Genomic DNA, 16,665 nt, shown 5'->3' with positions numbered 1-16,665 from the left:
CCAAAGCTTTGATTAACAACAGGACTAAAGAGGACACTCAATCTGGCCAAATCAAAATGAAACAATCACAAAGTTCAAGTTCCCAGCTTCAGTGGTTTTTATTATTTCAACCTTAAAAAGCCTCAAGAGTTCCAAGATGAGCATTGAGAGGCAAGACACAGCACTCAGGGCGTTGGACTTCCTCTCCTGATGGACGGGACATCATGGGGCTTCACTGCACGCAGGCAAGTCTCTCTCATAACCTGTCTCAGTGCCAGTTTGCCACTGTTGCTCACGTGCAGGTCAGGCAGTGGAAGAGAGACACAAGTTCACTGTTGACGGTGGGGTGATATAGTATCTTTGGTACAAAAAGGAGCTCATGTGTCAGTACTGACATGAGATCTTCTCATGAATCATCAGCACTGTGCTACATTAGATAGAAACATCCATTTATTCTTCTCCCTTAGAACAGCCCTCTTTGAGACCCAGTTCTGTTGTCACAACTTACTCGCTGCGATAACTGACTTAAACTTTCGAGGACAAATTCTCAAGAATAAAAAAGAGTTTTCAAGCAGGGATTGCAGTTAGGAAATGCCCTTTGAGTGTGCATCATCCTGTGACCCCCACTAGAGCAACACAACTCCTGCTAGAACTCCTGTACCGCCAACACCCTCAGAGAGCCAGATCCGGGGAGGGGTGTGGGCACCATAACCTAACCTCAGCCACAGTCTTTCTGGAAATTTAGATTAACTGCCATCACTGAAATGGGTGAATTTCAGGGTGGACAGTGTCCCAATCACCATCACCAGCACCACCCCCTTTCTGATACATAAGCTTAAAACCTTTACACACACACGCACCTTCAGTGAGCAGGGTTATAGGCAAGAATCAGGGTGTGGGGGTTGGACAGGAGAAGGCACGGGGGGTGACATTGCAATTGGCAAAGCCACGAACTGCATAACAAGGGCCTCGACCTCCCAACTCAGGTACTGCAAGGAACAAAACTACAGGTGGGAATAAGGAGTAACCTGGCATATGAACAGAACTGGTCTTCCAGATGAACGCCCACCGAGGTCCACCAGTCAGCAGGCCCAACTTTACAATCCCAGCTCCTCTGAGCCTCCTCTTCCCTCCCCCCACCCCCCAATTCCTGCCTTCCTCTGAGTCATGACCTTCCACTGCTACTTAATTTTCACAATATTGAATGTGCAGGTCAATACAAGTTCAACTAGCATGCTTAGGATTACCTCTCAACTTTGAAACTCACTGTAAAAGAGAATTGCCATTGCATGCTTCTAGGTAATCAGGCAGGTTCAGAAACCACCTGAGATCCACAAGTGCTCAGAGCACATCCTTATCAACAGAAAAGCAGCCCAATGTGCAACCGAAAATTAGGCAGTATGAGAAAAATGCCTGTCCGCATGATTTTAGCCAAAAGTAACATAACTAAGCCAGTCCAGCAAAATAAGAACAAGAAATGCAATGTGGAAGCCAAAACTAAAACCAAGAATAACCTAACCTTTGCTTAGATAATGACGCCTGAATTATCACTTTTGAATATTTCTGTGCAATCTTTTCTTTTCATCCCCTATGTTTCAAAACATTTTATTGTGTATATTATCTGGGAAATCCCTAAACTCTAGTTTTGAGGGAATTTTCCACTCACTCTATCCTGTCCCACATTGCTTATTACTTTTTCTAATCAGTAGTAATTTGCCTATCATCTATAGATTAAAATGCTAGGAAGTACTTGGCTATGCAAAAACTGAGATCTACAAAACACAAAGGAACTCTGAACCAATTTTTTTTGCAATTTTGTGCATGCTTATTGAGCACAAACATGGGATCAATGAATAAAATGTCTCCAACATTTTTTGTAAATCACTAGGCAGATACTACCAGTTTGACAACCATCTTTCTTTAACATTTAAGGTAACAGAATTAATAACATGGTAAGAATTGCATACAGCAGAATTAAAAGGTCTCCAAAAATCTCGGAAAATAGAAGGAAAGGGTATTTCTTTAGGTAGAAAAAAAAATTGACATTTATACTTTTTTCACAAACTTTTGAGAATCCTTCCTATTTTTACATATATACATATATACAATACATCTATATGACATACAATAAGTGTAAAACATAGCTACATCATGGTAGTTTTGGCACTTTTCAGAAACCTAAAAGGGCCTCCTGGATTTAGTGTTGAAGAAAATATCCACAGAAGCAGTTACAATCATAAAGCTGAAGACTGCATTTTACAGGTACAAGGTCCAACCCGTTTTGCAATCCTGACGTGGCCTGCAGCCATGAGTTTACAATTTCAATGTCAAGGTAGATGGGAAACGGGATCCTTAAAGTCCATCAGAGCAACTCAATTTTTTAAAATTCCTACATTTATCATCCTTCTCCATCAACTGTTGTTACATTTAGTTTTTAACACCAAACATGAGAACAAACCCTTCCTATATCAATGTATTTTCCAGTAGAAAAAAAAAAGAATGTAACAGCAATAACAGAAGCATATTAGCACATCTTAAAACACAAGTACATTATGTCCAACTGAAGCATACATCTATTAACATAAAAGTGAGAGAAAGCATAGTTCATACAGGCTTGCTAACTTTAACAGAGCATCAAATTGAACCATGCATCCAGGATAATTTTATGCCACATTGCTTTGGCAGCAAATTAACAAAGGTAAACTGCTGTCTAGATGTTTAACTTAATAAGGTTAATGAAGATACTGTCTTGGTAGTAACTTTTATTGACTTAATTACTCTATTACTATTAACAATATTTTTTATACATCACCCTCCATTTTTTTAACTCATTATTTATTCCTAGGGTAATCTTGTATTCTGAGAATTCCTTGAGAATAAAACCAATGACAACTGTGGAAGAAAGTTGGTCTGGCCTGGTACACCTGTAGGCTCTGCCCCAAATGACTGCTACATAGAAATTTTAGGAGGAATGTCAGGAAAGTTCCAGGCTTTTTAAAAAGCAAACTTAAATATCACGTTGGTGCCTTTCAACGTAAGGAGCAGGCCCGATGGAAAATTTTGCATCATACAAGAATGGCAGTGTGGTGGGGGGCAACAACGCTAACTGGGGCACAAAAGAAAACAATAAAATCAGCTGTATTCCAATTCAGAGCTATCCCTAGAAGATTTCATTGCAGTCACAAAGAAAGGAACTGTCCTTCCAAAAGGAACCGAAAATGCTTATCAGTCTGGCAGTCTCCAAATCTTAACACATACATGTCATTTCCTCTTGGCTCCCACTTGCATTTAATTTTTGCAGACAGCGAATATATATTATAGGGAGAAAAGTTTTATCCCCCCCTTCAGCCCCCATAGGATCAACTAGCTCACATTATTTTCAGAAACAACACAGCAACAGCACAAGTGCGACCCGCCTGTCATATCACCAACCCTAGGAGCAGAGAAACAAAGTGACACAAACAGCAGAATCCAAAGCAGTCTTTACTAACCTGGTGCCCCCCTGAAAGTGGCCACTCCATGGTACTTGAAAGGAAGAATCGTGACCAGGAACTGTCTCCAAAGCAGCTGATGGTCAAAGTGGGGAAAGCGAAATGCCCTGAGAAGCCGCAAGAACAGGGACAGGCGGCCTGTTCCCAGACACCAGTTTTGGTCCACTCCCTACCGGCAAGTGAAGACACAGCCAAGCCCACAAAGCACTTGAGCCTATAAGCTTCAGTAATGAACTCGAAGCCACTCCCCATATGTTAAAGAGACACTGGTTTGCTGTGAGAAAACACAACCCACGCTCAGCGTGAACTGAGGCTTCGGCTTCACTTTTGTGCTTGCTGCCCAAAGCAACACAGCACAAACACAAACCCTGAGACCTCTCTCTCCCTCACTGTATGAAGGTGACTGATTCATACTAAATAAACAGGAAGTTACAGAATGACGGATATTGCTGTCCATGCTGGGGAGTGGTTATAGAACATACAGCACTGTGATTTTACACTGCATAGCAAGTACTTGCAAAGTCAGGGTTTCTAAGAATCAAAGGCACATGTGTTATTGCATTAAATATGCCTGAAGCCTCATGCATCACTGACGTCCAAAAATAAACTTAAATTCAAGGGGAAAAAATGGCAAAAGAAAAGTCTTTCTTCTGATTTTGACTTCAGAAGTAGAAACTTATTTTTTTTTTCATTCTAGAAAAATGTGATTAAATTTCTTAAGGCAGTTAAATCTTAAAACAGAACCAACTACATCACAGCGCATTGCTACCAAAATAGTAAAAACATACACTGAGATTTCTAACAGAATTTGTTCGCAGTATATATAGTATTCCCTAGTTTTCAACTCCAAGAACAGTCCTAATGACATTTTTCCTTGACTTCTATTTTATTTCAAGAAGGTCTACTTTAGCCCTAAAGTCAAGGTCTCTTAACTTTCATTATTGTTTCTTCTAAATGAGAGGCTTTGGTCAAATATGACAGAGAAATGCAGTTCTTTTGTTGCCAGACAAAAGACTGACATGCACAGAGATACTTGAAAATGTTCTTGGAAAAACCGAATTAAAAGATATTTACTTTGATAAAAAATTTGAAATCTGTGCATAGCTTCTTCATAGTACATATTTCCACGAACCTTTAGATGATCCATTGTATATGTGAATTTCAAAGCATTTTGCAACAAACTCTATTTACTATTAACTCTATTTTTCCATGCAGTCTGCAAAGTGTCCTCATTATTCCGCCAAATGAAAGTTTGCTAAAACCTGTGAAATATTAACTCTGAAAAAGCCGGAGTCTGCTGACATATCACTCACTCTGCCCACTTGTCCTACCACCAAGACAGAGCTCAAAGATCTCGAACAGTGTTGCTTGGGCTTGCAGCGAGCCAGAGAATCCCCTCAGCGAGAAAAGAAAATCCATTTCAGACTTTAAAAGGCACCAGTACCCCACCTGCTGGCAAAGTCAAGGGAAGGCTGGAACACTGGCATGGGCCTCTGGAAAAGGCTTATGCAAGCAAACATAAAAGGAAATGTCATTCAAACCCATCTCCTTTATGTAGCTCTGGTTTGTAGGCCTTCTGAAAAATCATATTAGTCTCTCCTTTGCCAAGATTGCATCAGGAAATATGCCTGAGAAGTCAACATAAATCTCCAAAGTAAAAAAAATTTGGATAGATCCCTAGTTGAGGCATATGGACTATCAGTGCGATGGTCCTCCTTGAGTCAAAGGTCTATATGCCAGGATGTCCGGCTTTCTGTCCAAAAAATCATTTTCTTTCTCACATGCAGGCAGCTGCCTAGATTACCTCACACCCAGTCACGTGTTACGTTGCTAGAAGAAAAGCAGTCAGTAGTTGGCTGATATTCTGAATCTGGCTCATGCCAACTTTGTGTTAATTACACCAGAATGCCAGCAGAGTTGCCCATTCCTTAATGTTACATCTGTAAGGAAGCGGGGTAGAGCATGCAAGTGAACCACCACCACCCACTTATTAAGGTCCTTGGGCTGGCGTGGGGGTCACTGATGTGGGCAGAACTGCAGCTGCTAGCCTTCCTGGGCCAGGCTGCTGCACCTGCTGATGCATGCGAGAGCCAGGGTTGGGGGCAGGACAGGTAACGGGGACCTGGAGAATCTGTGCTGTGCTGCAAGCCTTTTCTAGCCAGACACCTGAACTTGCTGGCGAACACAACAGTTGGGGCCGGGGGTTGGCCAGGCAGGAGGCCCTAGAGGGCCAGCACCATGGCATGCCCGCGCCAGGCTACTGTACCCACTGCTGAATGCGAGAAACAGGGCTAGGTGTGAGAGACAAAGTTGGGGCGTGGCAGGTAGGTGGACCAAAAGGGCCTCCCTGTACCTCCTGTTGGGGAGATGCGTACCAATGGCTTTTTGGGTCAGCAAGCGGCCCATCGTTTCCTCTTACGTTGGCCTCAGACAGATCAGGATCTCTGATCTCAGGTCCTTAGACTTGTGGGTGTGAGGTCTGACCTTGGCCCTTGGCACACATGTTGCATGATTATACAACCTGCATTGTTGATTCCTGTGCAAAGAAGCCAACAACATTTCAGGGTAATAACAAAGATGTAGGAAACATAGCCATTGGCCCTGAATATAAGTTCTCCGGCTCAAAAAACCATTCTAAATTCAAAATGGACAAGCCCTACAACCCTAACCAGCAGGAAGTAACTACAGAAGATGTACGGATCAGTTACCTTTCAGCAACACTTAGATTAGGGGTCAGAAATCTCCAAGGGGAGAATGAAATGAGATGAGAATGAAATGAGACAGGTGGGTAGCTAACTTAGGGTCACTAGTAGGAAGGCACACTCCCCCCCTGCTCTTTGTAAATCCTACCTGCTTATTTACCAATCAAATTACCTTTACTCTAGGACATACTTCCCCTCACCAGGGAAAGTATGATGGCAGCGTCATGGAACCACACCCCTTCCCAGGACTATCTCAAGAGTGGCACCATGAAGCAGCAGTTTCTCCCTTTCTCTGGATACAGAATGAAACATTCCCTCTCTCCCATCTTTCCCCTCCCAGCCCACTCCACCCCTGAACATGCACCACACGCACTCGTGATCTCCTCACCTTTAGTGAGCAGAAAATATTTTTAAAAAATTATTTCCTTTTGTGTCATATAAATTGACTTTGCTAAAATCAACAAGCATCAGACTCAAAAAAAAAAAAAAGATAAAGATGGTTGCAGGAAGCAGTGTCCCTGCTTTGGGAGAAAGGGCGGGGCGCTCAGGCAAGGGCTTCTGACAGAATGCAGGACCTAAGTGAAATTTAACTTTTACTAATATTTAGCTGAAATTTGGTCTTTCCTTTGATTATAAGTATAGGCAAAAATTTGTTGCAAAATTAGCCATTCTTGTGATTTGTCAATGATATAAATCAAAAATATTTTCATATTACATCGCAATTACTGAAAATATATCAAATTTTCACTTATACTCATTAGTGCTTCAAAACTCACAGTAGCTGTCATCCCTGCCATTAGGCCTTGGTACGTAACACATTAGCACAGCGGGTGTGTTGCACACTTACTTCCAGGCACACTGGTCACTGTCTGTCAGTGTAACTGGCTTCCTTTGCATTCCTACGCTCTTTCTGAAAGATTTGTTTATTTAACTGAAAGGCTGAGTTATAGAGAGAGAGGGAAAGCAGGAGAGTAAGAAAATAAGATATATAGAGAGAAATCTTATACCTACTGGTTCACTTCCCAAATGGCTGCAAGAGCCAGAGTCAGACCAGGCAGAAGCCAGGAGAATTCTATGCAGGTCTCCCATGTGGATATGAGTGGCCTAAGTACTTGCATCATCTTTGCTGCTTTCCAAGGTACTGTAACAGGAAGCTGGACTAGCTGGGACTCAAACTGGCACTCACATGGAATCTTGCCATGGTAGGAAGCAGCTTAACCCACTGAACAACAACAACACTTTAATTTTATGCAATAGACACTACTTTTCATAGGGATCGGGCCCAGCGCAGTGACCTCGTGGCCTTGAACGCGCTGGGATCCCATATGAGTGATGGTTCTAATTCTGGCAGCTCCACTTCCCATCTAGCTCCCTGCTTGTGGCTTGGGAAGGCAGTGGAGAACAGCCCAAAGCCTTGGGACCCTGCTTGCACGTGGGAGACCTGGAAGAAGTTTCTGGCTCCTGGCTTTGGAACAGCACAATGCCGGTCATTGCGTTCACTTTGGGGAGTGAATCATCAGATGGAAGATCTTCCTCTCTGTCTCTCCTGCTCTCTGTATATCTGATTTTGTAATGAAAATAAAATAAAATAATAAAATAATAAAACACAAGCTTTTAAAAAAAAAACCATAATAAAGGAACTAAACAGTTTTGTTAAAACTTCAAAGTCCCCATAGCTAACCAATAACGTAAAAACATCTTACTCAAGAATTATAGAAAATCCCCTGAAAAGGCACTGGCAAAGGAGGCCCCTGGGGTGAAATATAGTCAGCGTTCAAGCTCAGAATTCAAACCCAGGACTTTTGATTTGTGCAATTTGCATTACTTGACCCCTACATCCTAAAGAAAGGAACCCTTTCAATTATGGAGCACTAGCTTGTGAGCTCATGGCAGCAACCCACCCAAACCTGCCACAGAAGACACCATCCCTGAAGCCGTGGCCCCCTGGGCCCCATCACTGCATCATCCCAGCACAGAATGTGGCATTCATTTCCACAGAGCCACAGCCATGAGCACAGAGATGAGGGGCCAGCCTGTCCCTTCCATATCACCTAGAACCTGTCCAGGAATCAAAGGCATAGCAGATGCATAACCAAATGACAGACCCACACTTCCCTTTAAGCTTCGCGTGCAGGCAAAGCTAACCATCTAATTGGGTTCTTTGCTCCAGGCTCTTGTATTAAGTTCTAACGGGTGCTCCAGGGTGAGCTGTAAAAATTACAGTATTACAACGGTAGCATTTTCTGTTGGCTGTGTTCAAAACAGAAGCCTTTACTTAAGCAATTAATTGGAAATGAGGCGGCTAAGCTGACACAATGGGCTCTGTTCTGTCCTCCCCGTGTCCTCCATCGCGCATTCATCATTTAATCTATGACGTATGTGAACAGGCTGTGGTAATACAACAGAGCTCATTGTCTCCTCAGCCACTCCTTCTTCTGCAACATCTGTCCCGCGTTCTATCCATGTGTCATTGTGTGTGGCTTCTCTGGCGTTTCCATGGTCATTTTCATAATTACCATAATTGGCTCGCAATTTGCCTTCAAAACCCTTCAAAATATATCAGTATTTTATAACTTGGAAGCAACCAAAAATTTAAGATCCATGCAGAGGCACCCTTTTAGATTACCTTTTATACAAAACTAAATATTTTATCTCAGAGTTGACATAGATAACTTTTTAATAATCTGATCAATTTACAAACTACAAGGGTACTTCAAAAAGTTGGTGTAAAATAGAATGCAAAGAAATTTATTTTATTGCAAAAATGCTAAAATTCATGTACAGTCTTTTTTTTTTTTTGGTAATACGTACTTACTTCTTTAAGTGCATGTATTTATTTCAAAGGCAGAGAGGGTAAGTTATAGTAACAGAGATGTTCTTTCAGCTGATTTATTCACCAAAAGCCTGCCACTGGCAGGGCTAGGATAGCTCAGAGCCCGGATCCCAGAACTCTGTCCTCATCTCCCACATGGGTGGCAGGAACCCCACATTACCATCTCATGTCTCCCAGGGCGCACACTAACAGAAAGCTGAACTCCACAGCAGGGGAGGGACCGGACCACAGGCTCTCTGAAATGCAGCCGGGTCATCCCAGACTGTGGCTTCTGAGAGTGTGTCACCATGCCTGACTCCAGAATATACATGTTCCAGGACCTTTCTGTAGACCCTCTGGAGCATTTGGGGGCAGCAAAATCTTAAAATCTATTTGAATTTCATTTTCCATGAGCCTTTGAAGTATCCCCATCTTTGGGTCATGTCTCATAAAATATTACCTTTTCATTTTACAAAACAATGAGAATTTAAGTTTGCATGGCTAGTTTGACACAATATGCGCTCCAAAATAAATAAATAAATAAATAAATAAAACAATCCAAGCATCCCCTATGTGCATGTCACATGTAATTCTTAGATTCATTGATACTTAATTTCTAGCTTCTCATACTCTTTTCCTTCTTGATTTAACAAAATATCATAGCGAAAATGATCATTTACCTTTAAGTACTGACAAACAAGAGTGTCCTTGTGGGAATGATGTAAGCTCCAGCTTGGTTACCAGGCCCTCCTGTTCTTTCCCGCCTCTCCACTGTACATAAAACACAAAGTACAGGTTAGTGCCAGATCACCTGCATTATCAAGGGACAGGGGCAAGATGTGGCAGCAGCCTTCCCCCCAGTAATTTACCGTATTTGCTGATCAGCCAGAAACAGCTCCTTCCTTGCCCGGCTAATTTAACCACAAAAGGTGTCTAGTTGCCTAGCAGTGCCTTTTGCTTTTTGCCACTAGCTGGCATTCACATCCTATCTTCCTCACATTGTTCCCTCACAAGATCACTGCTTACACCAAACAGGTGTACCCCACCTTTTCATCCTCCCCTGTGTTTCAAGGGGCAGCACAGACCCATGTCCCTTAAAGGTCTTCTGGCCACTCAGGTTTGAAAAGATCACTCATGTTGAGTGATATAGCGATTGCCAGCAGCAAATCCATTAGAGAATTAACTATACCTTGTGATATTTGTTCTACCAACCTGTCTAGACAGGCTACTTGAAATGCTATGGCAATTAATTGATCACATGTCAGATGCTCCTCAATTTACCATACAGCTACATCCTATAAAAGCTATCCTAACTCCATGTCTTTGCTATTGTGGATTGTGCTGCTGCAAATATAACATTATAGATTCCCTTTTCATATGCCCTTTTCAATTCTATTGGGTTTATTCCTAGGAGCGGGATAGGTGGGTCACATGGCAGGTTTATTTGCAATTCTCCAAGCACTCTCCATACTGATTTCCACAGTGTACTAGCCTACACTCCCAGCAGTGAAAGAGGGTGCCTTTCTTCCCACATCCACGCCAGCAGGTGTTGTTAATAGAGTTCTGAATACAAGCCTCTCTCACTGGTGCTAGGTGGTACCTCAACATGGTTTTCATTTGTATCTCTCTGATAGCTAGGGAGCCTGAGCAACTTTTTAATATGCCTGCTAACCATTTGAAACTGTTCTTTTGAAAAATGCGTCTTCATTTCCTTTGCCCATTTTGTTACAGGGTTTTTTTTTCCCTGTCCCTGGGTTTCTGAAGCTCCTTGTAAATCCTGGATATTAGTCCCTTATCACTTGTATAATGTGCAAAAATTTTCCCCCATTCTGTTGGTTGCTTCTTCACTTTGTTAATTATTTCCTTTGCTGTACTGAAGTATTTTAGTTTGATGTAGTCCCATTTGTTCATTTTGGATTTGATTGTCTTTGCTTTTGGACATGGAAACAATCCAGATGTGCGTCCAAAGAAGAGCGGTTAAAAAAACTGTGATACATCTACTCCATGGAATATTATGCAGCTATTAAGAAGAATGAAATTATTCTATTTATAACCAGATGGTCCCAACTACAGAGCATCATGCTCAGTGAACTGAGTCAATCACAAAAGAACAAATATCATATGTTGTTTTCTCTTATATAAGGAAACCAGCATGGATAAAGTATAACTTCAATAATCTAGTCCATACTGTTTTTTGTTTGTTTGCTTTTTTGTCTGTATCCCATGTGTTTTGATGTTTTTTATTTTAGTTTTGTTTATTCCAAATAATTCCTTCTCTCTTGTTGAATTCATCACTGGCTCATGGATTACACAGTGGCATCATTTTTCCCAAGAGACTTTCGTGTTTCCTTTTTGTCACCCATGTACTGGTTACTCAGTGGCATGTTTTTTCATGGTGCTGTAATTTGTTGTTGTTGTTGTTGTGGCTGTTCTAACTCATACCAGTTGTTGACCTTGTTTCATGGCTTCTCAATTATGGAAATGTATGGTGATGGAGTACTGGGGTCTACCATACACAGATATGGGGAATTAATGAACCATGTATCCCAGCTTCCAGAAGAAAGATGGATTCCCAGTGAAACTGTTGGACATGTGTAGACAATGGGATGCTGGAATGTTTGACATTGTCTGTACCAACAATGTTGGGGTGCACTTAAATAAGAGACTGACAGAATTATGATTCCTTATGAAGGACTACACTATTGTATTAAAAGGGGAAAAATCTGTCAGGGGTGGAAGTTTGTGGGGGTCCCAGCCTATATGAAATTGTACCACATAATTCAAAATTCAAAATAAAAATATATTTTTTTAAAAAAGCTATCCTAAGTCTAATGCATTGAATACATCTATCTTGCCATCTCCATCACCCAGCTAGTCCATATTAAACATGCTCTTTGAGACTTACATACTCCGACAATTGGTCAAATCTGTCTAATACAAAATATTTTTTAGAGTAAAATGCCTACATCTTTTGAAATTCATGGAATATTGAAACCAAAGTGAAAAACAGAAATTTTTACAGGGGCATGGCATGGTTTCATTCTTATTTTCTATTTTGAAAAAGACTACTTATTTACTTTGATGGCAAAGTGGTAGCAAAAGAGAGGACAAGACAGAGACCAGGAGAAAGAGCGTGTTTCTACCCACAGGTGCATTGCTGCAGATGGCCACAAAGGCTGGGTTTGGTTCAGGCTCTGGGGCCAGGAGCCCAGACTCCAGCCAGGTTTTCCACCTGCGAGCAGCAGCCCAGACACTTGGATCCTCTGCCACTGCTTTCCTAGGAGAGCTTAATCACAAGTAAAGAAATAAGGATATGAGACAGCACCCCAACATGGCAGCCAGCATCACAAGCTGCGGCTTAGTCCACTGTGCCTCAATACCAAACCCACAGACACATTTTTAGACCATCATAAAACTCCAAGTCAAGCATAAGTAAGGGACTGTCTTGGTATTTATTTCTCCCAACAATAAATATGAATCACTAAATCAACCAATATGAAAAACACTTAAGAAACTAGTTCCACTTTACATAGTATACATCTAAGAATGTTAAAACAGTTATGTTGTTAAGTAATAATTAGTAATTCACACCATGGCCAAATCTTACTACCTCCGACATTTTCTTTGACATTTACATCAGCATTTCTTCTTCTTCTCAGATGAAGAAAATTGAGCCAGCAAGACTAATTTGCCCAAGGTTATTTTCCCCACAAGCATTTACTGCACATCTATCATGAGACAGCATTGTTAGCATCAATGGCCCCTCCCACAGCAAGCCCCCATCTATTACAGAACAGAGACTGCAAAGACTTCAAACAGTGAAGGACTCAAGAGTGACGAGGTAGGAGGAAGGCACCCCTTGGAAAGAAGACACTAAGCTGAGACTTACAGTCCAATAACCAGCCTTTTTATGTATGGGTGGGTGGTGGAGAGGATCCGGGGAGAAGAAGCAGACACTGCCAGAGCCTTGAGCCAAAACAAACTTGGGGAGTTCAAGAACAACAGAAAGGCCAGTGTCGTCAGAGTGCTGTGGAAGCAAGGGCAACAGAAGAGGATGAAGTCAGAGAGGAAACAGGGCAGTCAGATCACAGAGTTCTTTGTAAACCATTACATAGTCGGTTTGTTTTCCCTAAACATAATGGCAGGCCCTGGAAGATTTTAATAAGGGGAGTGAAACACTGTGACATGTTCAACGCCACTCAAGTTGTGTAGGTAAAGGAGATAGATCCAGAGAGGGCAGACTATCTAGTAGAATACTGCCGTAGGCCAGGTGAAACGATGCAGAGAAGCAATTGCATCTGAAATAACACTGTGAAGACAGAGCAGGGAAGGCTTCCTACCACAGGTTGCAGTGCAAGGTGTGAAAGGATGAGAGCTGTTCTACTGTACTAGTCTGCTGCACATACTGGCAAGCACAGGAGGCAGGATAGGGGGTGGGCGTGGTGGGGGTTATTGTGGGTCGCTCCAACTAGGCTGCAGCTCCCACTGGTTTGTGTGAGGGCCGAGTGTATGCTGAGCAGAATCAGGCCGGACTGCAACACCCATTGGTTCCAGTGGAAGACAGGGCTGGAAACAGAACCGACCCAGCAATTGCAACCACCAGCTGACTGGGGCGAAGGATTGTACTGGGCCCCATACTTGCAAGTACACACAAAAACCTGGTCTGGGAACACCTCAGACAGTTTCTTTAAGGATCCCACCAATCGAACTGCCAGACTCAGATCCCTAACCATGAACAGACAGAGGACAGAACAAATCAAGCAACTACCCCAGCCATATGTTGGCAATGAAAAACAGGGCAAACGGAAATTCTAAGATGGACTATGTCAGCCAGTGGATTCTGCAGTGATTTCTTCGTGCTTGAAATAGCGAGACTGGCAGCAATTCAGAACTGTTGAATTATCAAAACCACTTGAGCAAGACCCTTGGAGCAAGCCACACATCAGGGACAGGGGATGAGTGGAAGACTGGGTGGGGCTTCTCCCTTTACCTCCCTCTTTACCTCTGATACAGGAAAAAATAATGTGTGGACATGATAGTCTTACCCACTTTCCTGTAGCCCTTGAACTTTTGTGCCCTAATTAACTTTGTAAAGATTGTCAAAAACAAAATTTTTAAAAATGGAAAAAAAAAAGAATGAGAGCCATCAGGGAAGACTCAAAGACTGGCACATGTGCATGAGGGAGAGAAGTACAGTTCCCAGGCTGGGCAATGTGGCAGGTGGCAGGAGTGACAAGCAGGAGGCTTGGGGTGCACACACAGACTGTCATTCGGAAGAGATGTTCCAAAAGAGTTTTAGGGACCCAAATGAAGGCTCATAACAAAATGGACGTCCACATGTCAACATCGGATTCATAAGCCAGGGATTCAAAACGGAGCTATACAACTGTGAGTCAGATGACCTGAAGCCTGATGGTTTGTTTAAATAGTGTTTCCACCATGAGAAGGGACTGGATTAGGAAACGATGAATGCAGACTGAGGCTTGAGGCTTCCCAACCTTTAACTATCAGGAAGAACAGGAGGATCCGTTTTTATTTTTTTTTAAAAAAGAGCTAGAGATCTTGCAGTCAACTAGAAGGAACACCACAGAAGCCAGATGAACAAAGTACTTCAAGGAAAAGTGAGCAGTGATGCCAAAGGCAGCTGAGATGGAGAAAAAGAAACACAGGGCAATGACACGGGGCACAGACACAAGGAGACCACCGAGAACCTAAGCTAAAGGAGGTTCTAGGGAATTCTAGGAACCAAAAGCCCCTAACAGGGTTCATATGAACATGTGATTTCAAGACACTGAGAAGAGAAACTAAAGACTTAAAGGCATAATATAACATGTAAATGAAGAAGGAAAATATGTAATATTGTTGTCTGTTCTCCATAAAATGATTTATAGATCATTTCAAGCCCCACTAAAACTGTACTGGAAACTTTTGTTAGAACTCGAACATTTTTAAATGGATACAGACTACCCAAAACAATCATTTAAAAAATGGAGTTTAGAGACAGACCATTTGATTTTCACAATAGTGATACAGAAGCCCGATTTGAAAAAAAAAAAAAAGTGGGGACTAACGAAGTAGTGCAGGACATTAATCCTGTACATGCAATGCTGGCATCTCATATGGATGTCAGTTCTAATCCCTGCTTCTCCACTTCCACTCTACCTTCCTGACAATGGCCTGGGAAAGCAGCAGAGGCTAGCTCAGGACCTTAGGCCCCTGTATCCATGTGGGAGACTTGGAAGAAACTCTCGGGCCCTGGCTTCAGATCACCCCAGGTCCAGCTGCTGCAGCCATCTGGAGAGGGAATCAGTGGACAGAGGTCTCTTTCTCATTTACTTGCGCTCTGTCTCTCCCTCTTTTCCTGTATTTCTGACTTTAAAAAATAAATAAATAAATCAGCATGGGGCCCGGCAGCATGGCCTAGCAGCTAAAGTCCTCTCCTTGAACACACCCCAGGATCCCATATGGGCACCGGTTCTAATCCCGGCAGCTCCACTTCCTATCCAGCTCCCTGCTTGTGGCCTGGGAAAGCAGTCCAGGATGGCCCAAAGCTTTGGGACCCTGCACCCGTGTGGGAGACCCGGAAGAAGTTCCTGGCTCCTGGCTTCGGATCGGCATAGCATTGGCCGTTGCGCTCACTTGGGGAGTGAATCATCGGACGGAAGATCTTCCTCTCTGTCTCTCCTCCTCTCTGTATATCTGACATTCCAATAAATAAATAAATCTTTAAAAAAGATAAATCAGTATAGCTTGGGAAAAAAAATCTATGTAAATCACAAACTTAACAAAGATTAGTATCTAGGATACAGCATAAATGTCTACCATTCCATAAAGTGAGCAAAACATCTCACAGCACAGCTTACAGAGGAAATGAAACGAATTACTAGTAAGCACACAGGAATGTACTCAATGTCATATCCACATTGGAAATTAAAAAACGATGAGACGCTGCTCTCCCTATCAGAATGGATACCAGTAAAATGATTATCAGAGCATGAGTTTGGCGCAATGGTTCAGTCACTGCCTGAGAACTCACGAGCTACCTCCTGAGGGCACGCCCCAATCCCACTTCCCAGACACCATAACTGGATTCCGCTTCTGTGCTCTTGGTACCGTCAACTTGGTCATTTTGAGATTTAAACGTGTTTGGAAGCCATATACATCCCCTGGGTCCCTCAAACTTAAGGAATTAAATCAAAGGCAGAAAAAAATCCAGCTCTCCAAACGTGATATCCTCAAGCTCCATCCAGAGCACAGTGAGGCAGGGGGCAAGGGGCTTCGCAAGCCACAGCCCATGCCTCCACACTCACAGGAGAGACACTCAGCTCTGCAGCTCCACTCAGTACTTCGCAGCAATTACACTGCCTGGCATTCTCTGTAGCGACCTTTCCCCTGGGGCGGCTGGCTGTCTACTCAGATCCTCGAGTTGTCCTAGACATGCCTTGAAATCAAGACAGAGGGTTCTTGGCACCTACAACTCCACTGGTCTCTACCCACATGGCTGCCCTCTCTGGCTGCTTTTGCATATACTAAAGCCTGAAGCGTTCCCAGCTTGGGGAGTACAATGCTTGCAGCTCTTGCAAGGTGTTTCACATAGCTGGCCCCACAACCTCTCTGGGTTTCCATTGCACATTTACTAACAGCTTGCAGGCTATAACTATTGCCTCACTAGAGGCTCCAT

At 42.7% G+C, this 16,665-nt stretch overlaps 1 protein-coding gene across 2 annotated transcripts in view; it reads right to left on the bottom strand.

Annotated features, from left to right (window-relative positions):
* Positions 1–10,425, bottom strand: part of PLD1 (phospholipase D1) — a 167,628-nt gene extending 157,203 nt beyond the window's left edge. For both annotated transcript variants that reach the window (XM_041002931.1, XM_041002932.1), the window contains exon 1: positions 9,665–10,425. The gene's annotated coding sequence lies outside the window, so the exon portion shown is untranslated. The remainder of the gene's footprint in view (positions 1–9,664) is intronic.
* Positions 10,426–16,665: the final 6,240 nt, after the last annotated feature.

The sequence above is a fragment of the Ochotona curzoniae genome, unplaced genomic scaffold, assembly GCF_017591425.1.
Source record: "Ochotona curzoniae isolate NIBS_2020 unplaced genomic scaffold, NIBS_Ocur_1.0 scaffold_2587, whole genome shotgun sequence".
In the NCBI taxonomy this organism is placed as follows: Eukaryota; Metazoa; Chordata; class Mammalia; order Lagomorpha; family Ochotonidae; genus Ochotona; species Ochotona curzoniae.
The sequence above is the reverse complement of the archived record's forward strand: the minus strand, read 5'-3'. Positions and strand labels throughout refer to the sequence as shown.